The sequence below is a fragment of the Schistocerca serialis genome, chromosome 1, assembly GCF_023864345.2.
Source record: "Schistocerca serialis cubense isolate TAMUIC-IGC-003099 chromosome 1, iqSchSeri2.2, whole genome shotgun sequence".
Classification (NCBI taxonomy): Eukaryota; Metazoa; Arthropoda; class Insecta; order Orthoptera; family Acrididae; genus Schistocerca; species Schistocerca serialis.
In genome coordinates, this window is record NC_064638.1 from 1148432436 (window position 1) to 1148445252 (window position 12817).

Consider the following 12817-nt stretch of genomic DNA (forward strand, 5'->3'; position numbering starts at 1 on the left):
GTGCTCCGAACCATTTGAACCATTTTGAACCTAGATAGAAGAGAAACGCTTGGCAATTGATGTTCGACTCCTGAAGAGGACATTTGGCGGTAGTACCTCAGATACCATAACTCTGATTCTGTCGTTAAGGAAAGCAGTTAAGAAGAGGCTCTTTATGGAATTATTGTAGGTTAAAGCGAGGATCTTTAGTTAAAGAGATGACAGAATTTTTCAGCTGTTGGCGTGTTTCATTCTACTCGAAGACAGGTTGTGCTTTATAACTTGCTGCATCTCTTGGATAAGGAATGCCACCTTACGCAAGACACATTTGGAGTTCTTTTTACCCAGATATATTTCAGCAGTTTTGTGACATCTTCAGTGGATTACTGTATTCCCTTTCTTACATGAAGTTATGGAATGTTTATGTTGGTAGCTGTAAGTCTTTCAATGTGAACATTTTAGGTTAAGCTTTGTTATGTTCTGCCTACTCGTCAAATATGGGGAAACCTGCTTCTCGGATCGCTAGACAACAATACAAGCAAATCCCATTAATGAAATTTATTTACAGAAAATAAATGACAGTACTTAACTTCGAGAAACTTACAATGTTGCGTCGCAAGCAAAGGGTGACATGCAACATAAGCAAATCTCTTCAGTACATGCAATTCGTAATACAAGTAATACAGTTCCTAAGTTGCTGCTGTTAAATGAAAAAACAAGTTTGCTGTTACCAGTTACTGTTTATTTATCTCCACGACGCGTTTCAAAGGCTTAAGCCTCCCGCATCAGGTGGATTTACATTTGTTAATATGACATGTATGTGTTTGTTGTCTTACGATTTTTTGGGGGCAACTTGTGGTACTGTCTAGTGGAGATACAGAACACTATTTCAGAACATGGTTTTGGGTTTTTCTGACAAAAACTAAACGTGTAACAAACTGTAAAAATAAAATAAATAAAATAGAATACTCGTGACCAGTGGAGGGACTCTATTTTTCTTATTTTATTTTTACCGTTAGATATAGGTTTAGTTTTTTGTCAGAAGAAACCCAAAACCTTGTTCTGAAATAGTGTATTGTTTCTCCACTAGACATTGCCAAAAGTTCCTTCAAAAATCTAAGACAACACACACGTGTCATACTAACAAAAGTAAATCCGCCTCATGATGGAGGTTTAAACCTTTGAAACGCGTCGTGGAGATAAGTAAACAGTAACTGGCAACAGTAAAGTTGTTGTTTCATGTAATAGCAGCGACTTAGGAACTGTATTACTGGTAACAGTAACGCTGTAAGTATGCTACACAATCTACAATTTTCCGTGGCTTTGACGTTGTGGAGTTTGTCTCCTTTGAGGTGTGGTAACACGCTGATTTCTGTCACTTCTGTCGTTTCACAGGCATTTTCTGCGATTTTTCAACTTGCACAGTGTTTTCGCCGCCATTACTGCAACGCCACAATATGGTCAGTGCTGTACAACGCTTTCGCAATCGCCCAAACACAATCATTTCTCAGTGGCGCCACTTGGGTCGTAAATATTTATTAGTGCGAGCCATTGTCGTCAGCAGCGTGAGAGGCGACTTTATTTGCTAACAAGAGAGCGTTAGCACAAAGGGATAAGGCCGCCATGACGCAAAGCGGCCACTGGTACGTCTAGGGCGGCGCTGGTCAAACGCGGCTGCTACTTGCTCCAGTTGACACTTTGCGTTGCTTGCGTGGGACGCATCAGATGCGTCCACTCCACTCCCCTGCCAGTGTCTGTGAACTGTTTTCCATGCCTGCTCGAAAAGTGGTTTTGTTTGTTCATTACTTAATTTCCGAGCAAAGCGGGTTGTCTGCAACGGTATCGGGCGTTTTCAACTCCTCGTAGTTTTGTAAACGTTACGACGTTGTTAAGCAGACTGAATGAATTGTTAAACAGATTGTTTCAAAACATATCAGGCTGCATAGCGCTGATGAATGGTACGCTGTTGCTCATAGCCGATGATTGGACAGGAAGCCAATGCGGGTACATCTACATCTACGTGATTACTCTGCTATTCACAATGAAGTGCCCGGCAGAGGTTCAATGAACCACCTTCAAGCTGTCTCTCTACCGTTCCACTCTCGAACGGCACGCGGGAAAAACGAGAACTAAAATTTTTCTGTGCGAGCCCTGATTTCTCTTATTTTATCGTGATGATCATTTCTCCCTATGTAGGTGAGTGCCAACAGAATGTTTTCGCAATCGGAGGAGAAAACTGGTTATTGAAATTTCATGAGAAGATCCCGTCGTAACGAAAAACGCCTTTGTTTTAATGATTGCCACTCCAATTCACGTATCATGTCTGTGACGCTATCTCCCCTATTTCGCGATAATACAAAACGAGCTGCCCTTCTTTGTACTTTTTCGATGTCATCCGTCAGTCCCACCTGATGCGGATCCCACACCGCACAGCAATACTCCAGAATAGGGCGGACAAGCGTGGTGTAAGCAGTCTCTTTACTAGACCTGTTGCATCTTCTAAGTGTTCTGCCGCTGAATCGCAGTCTTTGGTGTGCTCTACCCACAATATTATCTATGTGATCGTTCCAATTTAGGTTATTCGTAATTGTAATCCCTAAGCATTTAGTTGAATTTACAGCTTTCAGATTTGTGTGACTTGTCGCGTAATCGAAATTCAGCTGATTTCTTTTAGTAATCATGTGAATAACTTCACACTTTTCCTTATTCAGGGTCAATTGCCACTTTTCACACCATACAGATATCATATCTAAATCATTTTGCAAGCCATTTTGATCATCTGATGACTTTACAAGACGGTAAATGACAGCATCATCAGCAAACAATCCAAGAAGGCTACTCAGATTGTCTCCTATATAGTTAATACAGATGAGGAACAATGGAGGGCCTATAACACGTCCTTGGGGAACGCCGGATATTACTTTTGTTTTACTCGATGACTTTTCCGTCTATTACCACGAACTGTGAACTTTCTGACAGGAAATCACGAAGCCAGCTGCACAACTGAGGCGATATTCCGTAGGCACCCAGTTTCGTTAGATGACGCTTGTAAGGAACGGTGTCGAAAGCGTTCTGAAAACCTAAAAATATGGAATCAATTTGACATCCCCTGTCGATAGCATTTATTACTTCAGGAGTATAAAGAGCTAGTTGTGTTTCACAAGAACGATATTTTCTGAAACCGTGCTGACCATGTGTCAATAAATCGTTTTCTTCGAGGTTCTACATAATGTTCGAATACAGTATATGCTCCAAAACCCTACTGAAAATCGACGTCAGCCATATAGGCCTGTAATTCAGCGGATTACTCCTACTTCCCTTTTTGGGTATTGGTGTAACTTGAGCAACTTTCCAGTCCTTAGGTACGGATCTTTCTGTGAGCGAATGGTTGTATATAATTGCTAAATGTGGAGCTATTTTATCAGCATACTCTGAAAGGAACCTGACTGGTATACAATCTGGACCGGAGGCCTTGCCTTTATTAAGTGATTTAAGCTGATTTGTTACACCGAGGATATCTATTTCTATGTTTCTCATCTTGGCAGTTGTTCTTGATTGGAATTCAGGAATATTTACTTCGTCTTCTTTGGTAATAGGAGCTTTCTGTGGATCCTGCTCGGTTTTGTAAAGGCAGTTATGATATTGTTATAGGGATTGAGTTTTTTCGATGTGGGAAGTAAGGGTGTGGGTTAAACAACTTTGATTTTTTTGGAGTGAATAGGACAGGAGATGACTTAATCGGAAGCGTAGTTTTCCGCTCCAATTTCTCGATCAGAATGCGAGTCTAGGTTAAAAGCCAAAATAATTTATTGCCCAACCATACAAGCATCTACCATAACTACCATTAGCATCTGGCCACCTCTATGCTTCTGAAGTTATTTTTGGGCAGACTTATGCCACTGCTTAAATAAGTCGCTAGACTAACTGATCACTCGCTGTCCAAAAATTTTTACTTACTGACGCGTTTTTTTTTTTTGTTTTTTTGTTTCTGTAATGTATCCCTCTTGCCTTTTAAACCTTTGATTGAATGCCCTGTTTATTTTTTCGTTTTTTCTTTAAGCTGTAATGTACATATGTAACTTTTACTACTGTATAGAGTACTTTTGTAAGTCTTTTTGTCTTTACTTGTCCTTTTGTTCTTCTTGCTGTAGGCCTTAAAGGCCCGATAAGGCAATAAATGATGATGATGATGATGATGATGACGCGTTTCGAGCACACTCCATCATCAGAACATGAGGAAGGAAAGTCTTCATACAGAATGTGGAGTCACACGTATCTGCCGTCAGCATCAGAACTCAACTTGTAACCTCCCTCTTACTAATCGGCCTATCCTGCTTGCGATATAAAATATGACCGTGGATCGCGTGTATGCCTAATGGATATTTTCTAATTGTATAAGGCTATCTTTCCCGAAGAAGTGATAGCGATAAGTAGGAGGAAAGTGTACAACCGACCCTTCTGATGGAAAGTCTACTAAAATTAAAAGTAATTAAACCGAACAGGGCTATAATTTGGAAAATGGAAGTTATTTTGTGCATTCACTCACGAACAACACGAGACGGAAAGGGGTACCACTGATCATGAATCCAAAAGTTACACTAATGAGCGAAAAGGAAGTAATTAACGGTCGCCAGCCCACAAGGGCAATTTACATCCAAAATCCTGTACAAGATGATGGGAAAGAAAACCATGTATTATTAAACTCTGACGAGGCAACTAAAGGTTGCCACAGTTTTTTTTTTTTTGTTTTTTTACACCAATTTTAAGTGAATATGTAATGATAAAGAAAACTGAGAAGTCACTCTTACGTTATGTTTGGCATTAAATTTTGATAAAGGCAATCGAATAATGACTTGAAAATATGCAATTAGTACTGAACTTCGTTACGTGAACAATGACTTTCAGTGACCTCAGCATAACCTCATCAAAGAAATGTAGAAAAAAAGCAAGCACTTTTTACTTTGCCGTTACTTATTTTGCAAATTGGATTTCATATTATTGTCTGAACAACTGAGCCTTTTTTACTGACTTGAACAGAACTAAATACCAGAATACGTACCAAACCAAACAGTTATGTGCTCCAAGCTATATGTAAAATAAATAAAACTTCTGCACTCTTAATTTGTGCATTTCTTTGGTTTGGATTTTTTCCGGTGATTGATTCTCAAACTTGAAAAATGAAATTGCTTTACTTCAGTTATATACTGAAGCCTCTGTTGTACAACAAAAATGGTTCAAATAGCTCTGAGCACTATGAGACTTACCATCTGAGGTCATCAGTCCCCTAGAATTTAGAACTACTTAAACCTAGCTAACCTAAGGACATCACACACATCGATGCCCGAGGCAGGATTCGAACCTGCAACCATATCAGTCGCGTGGTTCCATACTGAAGCGGCTAGAATCGCGCGGCTACCGCGGCGGGCTGTTGTACAACAGTTAATTGAAGGTAGACTGAGGCTAAATTCTTAAAAGAGAAATTATTCATTAATAAACTGACTGTACCTATTCAATTTGTTTCTTATGACACTCAGGTAGCATATTAGGGAAAAAAAGGAACAAGGATCATGCTTGGTAACAATGTCTGGGGGCAATGAGGACACAATCGTCCTGAGTTTAACTGATTATTATTTAAATAAATCTTATCAATCAAATCACATTTAGATGTGCTGCTGGGTTAGCCGTTAATACTTTCTACCAATGAACAGTCTTACTTCAGTGCTGTGGATACGACGAAACTCGGAGCCGACGACGAAACTGTGTTGCTGGAACTGCTGCTGTTGTTGATGGCGGTAGCATCTTGTGGAGCCACGGCTAATTATAGGAACGGGCAATCGTAATTAATACAGCCTCTTCCGCCCGCCCACTGTCCGTACTCCTGCTCTAGACATCTGGCAGGCGCGCGTACATGATGCTGCCGAAAATGGTAGTCTCTACTGCGAGAGCGTTAACACCACACTTACGCACACTGCAGGCGCTGGAACCCACCTCCCCGTCTCTCCGCGCGTTCTGCGCAACTACTCACTACCCAAAGATTTTACAACGCACAAACACTGCTATTATCTTTGCTAGTCGATGCAAATAACAATTCCTTTGGCTTTTCCCCAGAGCTTGTAAGTTTCACAGTAAAACACAGATAAATACAATGAAACGTGATCTGACTTCTACCTGAATGTACACATACAGTGAAGCAATGTCCTTACTTATTAAAAGAAAGCATTTAAATTACAAATATTTACATACAATTTTTAAAAAAGTTATACATCGGTAGCAGGTGCCATGTATCCTGCATTTTCGGTGTTACAAACTCCTCCGCAAGTTCTGTTGCTGACAGCACATACAATCCAGCGGGCTACTCAACAGTGGCAAAAGTCTCCTCAAGCTTACGCCATGGCCTCCTGTGCGACTTCGTGTCGCGCCCTCTAAGTTATTTTGCTGTCACGTGTGTACGGATCGATATTAATCGCTCAAGACTGGCAGACGTTTGAAGGGGTATCAGAAATAAAACAAATATTTTCAGATTTTTTATGAACAAAAGTTTTTTTTCCTTCGAATTGAGTTTTATACCTGCACTGTCCTGATGATTGTCCATACCTTCTTCGATCTTCCTTACCTCCTCCGTCCGCCGATGAAATGTAACTGACGTTAGTGCGTGTCATTTCACAGCCTTACGACGCCTACTGTTCCTGGAACCACAGCCTTACTATACTGGTGGTAATTAGCGCGTTTTGTTTCTCAAGCGTTGGAAAGCCCTGCAGACGACATACAGCCTGAGACTGAAAGAAAAGAATAACAAATAATCGTAATTCACCATCAGTCTGCCTAGTATGATGCGACACTCCACGAATAGTTCTCCCTGTGCCAACCTCTTCATCTCGAAGTAGCCCTTGCACCCTACGTCCTCTACTCTTTATCTATTTGCTGGATGTATTCCAGTCTCCCCTACCGTTTTTACCGTCTACAGTTTCCTGTAGTACCATGAAAGTTATTTCGTGATGTCTTCACACGTGCCTCGCACCCTGCCCCTCCTTTTTGGCAGTGTTCTCGATATATTCCTTTCTTCGCCGATTCTAAGAAGAACCCCTCATTCCTTATCTTATCAGCGCATGTGATTTTTAACACTCTGTAAAATCACATCTCAAGCAATTCGTTTCTCGTCTGTTCCTGTTTTCGCATTGTCCATGTTTCACTACCAGACAATCCTGTGCTCCAGAGATAAATTCTCAGAAATTTCTTCCTCAGATTGAGGCCCAAGTGGCCTGTTCTTGGCCATGTATGTCCTGTGTGCCTGTATTAGTCTGGTTTTTATGTCCTCCATCAAGGTTGCAGAATTCCTTAACTTCATCTACTTCGTGGCCATCAATCCTGATGTTCAGTTTCTCGCCGTTGTCATTTTTACTACGTCTCATTACTTTCGTCTTTCTTCGGTTTACTCTCAATCCACATCCTGTACTCATTAGACCGTTCATCCCATTCAGTTGGTCACGTAATTATTCTTCACCTTCACTAAGGATAGCAATGTTATTAGCGAATCTTGTCATTGATATCCTTTCGCCCCGAATTTTAACCCCATTCCTGAACCTTTATTTTGTTTTTATCATTGCTTCTTCAGTTTATAGGTTGAACAGTAATGGCAAAAGACTGCTACATATAGTTTATATTAAAGCAGAATGTTTCCAGAACGTTTTTCACTTAAATCTATCCTCCGAAACTTGTGCGTTACACAAATATCCAACCGTTTTTGAAAACTTTCTGTATTGGATGTATGTTGTGTATGATAAAGGGTGTATTAAACAACAGGAAGACTGATCTTAATTTTCCAGACCGCATCTTCTTGTTCTGAATGTGAGGCAATAGATCGTCTAGAACTAGGGTATTGTATGTAGTGTTGCCTTCACTGCTGAAACGTAATGTACATCAAGTGTTCATTCGTCACAATCAGGGGTAATTTCGCTCCCGGCCGTAACGGTGAACATTAAGCGTTGGTTTTTACTTAGCAGTTAGCTCACGCACCGCCTACCACTATCTTATACCACGCCGATTTGTTTCCGTGGCACAAAACATGGCGGAGGGTTGTTGAATGTGCTCAACAATCGCGGCGATGTACCTGTGTGTGGTGCTGGGTCTTTGCAGTTACCGCACAGCCGGGCCTGCGACCGCGGCTACGGAGGTGGGGGAAAAGGCCGGCGGTTGACGAGTGAATTCCAGTTGTCGAGAAGTGAAGGGCGGGCGGCTTGGTCGCCTGTGGGAGACGGGCCACCTGCAAGGTAGCGAGGTCCAGGTACTGAAGACCCCTGCGAGTGAGCTGAACAAAGGACGGTCGCCGTCTGCAGACTAAGGACGCATCTGGCTGTGGCTGTGGTGCTTGAGCCGTCGGGCGGTCTGTGTAACGCTACTGCGACTGCGTAGACCAAGAACGAAAGTGGGCGAAGCACTTTTACATCAAATAATACAAGAGGGCCGTTGAGAAGTACGGAGAGATTTACTGTTACATTTATAGAGAGCACTTTCCGCGAAGAGTCGCACAAATATTACTTCCCGCCACGTATGTCTCGCGTAATGACCATGGGGAGAAAATTCTAGAGATGAGAGCCAGTACAGAGGCTTACCGACAATCAATCTTCCCACGCGCTATTAGTGAGTGGAACAGGGTTGGAGGGTCAGTTAAATGATGATGATGTTTGGTTTGTGGGGCGCTCAACTGTGCGGCCATCAGCGCCCGTACGAAGTCCCAATTTTTACGCAGTCAAATTTTTTCACACTCCTATCTGACCACTGTCATGAATGATGGTGATGATGAAATGATGAGGACAACACAAGCACCCAGTCCCCGGGCAGAAAAAACCCCCAACCCGGCCGGGAATCGAACCCGGGCCCCGTGATCCAGAGGCAGCAAGGCAGGCCACTTGACCACGACCTGCGGACAAGCTCAGTTAGAGGTACAAAAAGTACCCTCCTTCACACAGCATTAGGTGGCTTGCGGAGTATGATGTAGATGTACATATTCCCCTCAGATTTCGAATGGTAGTAACTCTCATGAAGAATGTTAATAAACCTCAGGCTTCTTTTACGTGATCGACTTCCTTGTCTTAGTTGACTACCCGAGACAAGGGAGTCTACTACCACAGCGCCCCTGACGTTTTATTCCTGTACTCTGTTTCGAGTAGCATTTTCGTTTAAAGCGCCATAATTACCTGTGTTTTTAGAGCTGCGTGCTGTGCGATGAAAGTGAGGCTATGAGCGACTAGCCTTTTCAAGAAAAAATCGAAATATATTACAAAATCTAGGAACAAGCAATGATAATACAGATTGTTAATGACCAAAGCAGATTTCAAGTGGCAGTTCGTGTCAAATGTCATGTGGTAAATTCTTCACACTACTTAGAATTGAAAGAAGGGGAAAAGTGTCATTCAATCAGTTCAGAACAGATACATTTATTAGTTCGAGAAAATATATACTTGCAAACACATCAAACACTATCTAGAACCTAGTAAACAGCGTCTTTTTCCTTTATTCTTTGTGTCTTGTATTATTGCCAGGTGCCAAATAACATCGAAAATTATTTTTCTCGTCAAATAACACTGACGTTTTCGCTGTTGAAATAATTTTCATTGAATTACGTTTACCTGTTTAGGATCTTATTTATCCATAGTGAAGGCTTTTTCTCAATAAAAGGTAAATACTCTTTTGCTTTGAAAAACTTCGTCTCTCTTGTAGAAGAATACTAGTAGGAAAAACTGCCAGAGCCATGTGTAACATTTAACTGTATCACGAAAACAAAGCAAACAACACAATAAAGATTAAGAAGACACGAAAGCCAAAATCCATTCCTGTAATAGGACTGAGCTCGGCCTCAATAGGTGAACTTCCGATGTTAGCAGGCGCTGCAATTGTTGCGGTGTGTGGCAGACTCGGAAATCTAGAACTCTACGTTCGCCACAACGTGTAAATTATTGACGTTACAGAGACACTCTGGTCGTGGTTGGCTGCTGATTTACACGCAGGCACGAAAGGCGCACGCACCTCGAATAGTCAGTTTCTACCAGAAAGTCGCTCGTGTAATACGAGAATCTTGTATCAAATGGAACAGTATGGCTCCAGAGGTCTCTTCAAGTCTCAAACACTTATCGTGTATATATGCAGACTCAAGCGGCGAATGAAAATTTGTACCAACGCCAGGATTCGAACCCAGGAGTCCTGCTCACTAGGCGTGCTAGGGTAGTCTATGCAGTTGCGCAAAGCATTGTGACGTGAAAAGTAGAAGATGAAGAGGTAGACAAAATGTATGAGGACTGTGGGCCTAGAAACGGTGGAGAGACTTCGTCCCCACCGTAGCCCGCAGTGGTTCACAACCCCACAACAGGCTAGCCCCACACCGAACCCAGGGCTACTGTGCGGTTCGACGCCCAGTGGACTGCTCGAACGTCAGAATTAAACTAACTAAATGCGAAGTCCTGTACGCTTTAACTGCAATCGTTTCTTGAAAAATTATTTCCAAACCCAAGTTTTCTTGTGCGTTTTCCTTTTCGTGCCTTTCATGTAAATATCGATAAATACAACATATGGAGCATTACTGTATTTCGGCTTTTTTGAAACGTAAGTAAATTGAAAATAGGAAAGGAAAACAAATGTTCTGCAGAGGGGTCGTCCCGACGACCCTTCGGTTATCGATATGTATTCTTTCCGCTGCGTCAAACGCTGCCCGGAAGTTATATCTCAATATGAGTCGCCCATGGTTCTCCCGACCGGTGCCTAAAATACTGTTTTTTCTCTCAACGTTGGCCATCTGGAGTTTCTTCTTCCGCCACTCTGATTTCTGGCCAAGCCTTGCATATTCTATAAATTTGGACGAACTCAGTAGGACGCGGAGCCGCCGTCCCCTTGTTAGGATTTCATCTGATGAATTTCTGCAGTTTAATATATTGTAAGTAGGCTGTTTAGGTTTTTTTTATTGGTAACGCCACCTCTGTGTGAAAATCACTGGCTGTGCTGTGTGCAGTCTGTGTCTAGTTTGCATTGTTGTCTGCCATTGTAGTGTTGGGCAGCGGCAGCTGGATGTGAACAGCGCGTAGCGTTGCGCAGTTGGAGGTGAGTCGCCAGCAGTGGTGGATGTGGGGAGAGAGATGGCGGAGTTTTGAAATTTGTCATGAACTGCTATATATATATATATATATATATATATATATATATATATATATATATATATGATGATATTAAGGTAAATACATTGTTTGTTCTCTGTTAATATCTTTCATTTACTAACTATCCCTATCAGTAGTTAGTGCCTTCCATAGTTTGAATCTTTTATTTAGCTGGAAGTAGTGGCGCTCGCTGTATTGCAGTAGTTCCTGTAACGAAGATTTTTGTGAGGTAAGTGATTTGTGAAAGGTATAGGTTTAATGTTAGTCAGGGCCATTCTTTCGTAGGGATTTTTTGAAAGTCAGATTGCGTTGCGCTAAAAATATTGTATGTCAGTTTAAGCTCAGTTATGTATAATTCTTCAAAGGGGACGTTTCAATATTATTATTAAATACAATATATAATTATTATTAACACATAGTTCAATGTTGTATGTACAATTTGGTCTGGCAACCATACGTTGTCCTGGCTAAAAATAATTAAAACTGCTAAACAGATCCCTATTTAAATTTTGCATTCGAATCTATATTCTCGTGCATAAAATAACGTCGTTTTCGAGACGAAACTAGTTAGTCCACTTCGTTAAAATCCATTAACTACACGACGGCGGTCATGAAGCCTGTAAGACGGTAACACCAAAGTGTAAAGAAGTGTTATAAGGACACACTCGAAGTTCTCAAAGACATCCCACCCTCATCAAAATCAGTAACGGAGAACGGACTAGGGAAATGGATCAATGTGAAACCCTTCCCAGAAGAAGGAGCTGGTTACTGAAACACCGTCCACAAACATTTAACTTCGTGTTGATATGGTCAGCAGGGCGATAGACAAAGAAAAAAAATGTGCAAAGTAGGATACAGGGGGATATTTAGTCTAGTAGTTACGTAAAGTTAAAAAAACGATTAGCACCAGCCAGGATGCGCTGAAGGACACCATTTAAACGAGTCGAAAGGCTGATCACTAAAGGAATAAACAGTGTTTTACATTTGCAATTGTATCTCGTTTTCTTTCACATGATGTACGCTGCGTCGGCAACGATGTCTTGAACAGGTTTTCCTTTGACAAAAACTTGATTACGCGTTATACACTGAAGTGCCAAAGATACTGGTGTAGGCATGTGTATTCAAATACAGAGGTATATAAACAGGCACAATACCGCGCTGCGGTCGGCAACGCCTGTGTAGGACAAAAAGTGTCTGGTGCAGTTGTTAAAACTATTACTGCTGCTACAATGGCAGGTTTTCAAGATTTAAGTGAGTTTGAACGCGGTGTTATAGTCGGCGCACGAGCGACCGGACACAGCATCTCCTAGGTAGCAATGAAGTGGAGACATTCCCGTACGACCATTCCACGAGTGTACCATGAATATCAGGAATCCGGCAAAACATCAAATCTCCAACATCGCTACGGCCGGAAGAATATCCCGCAAGAACGGTACCAACGACGACTCAAGACAATCGTTCAACGTGACAGACGTGCAACCATTAACGCAAATTGCTCCAGATTTCAATGCTTGGCCATCAAAAAGTGTCAACGTGCGAACCATTCAACGAAACATTGTCGATATCGGATTTCGGAATCGAAGGCCCACTCGTGTACCCTTGATGACTGCAGGATACAAAGCTTACGCCTCGCCTGGGCCCGTCATCACCGACATTGGACTGACGATGACTGGAAACATGTTGCCTGGTCGGACGAG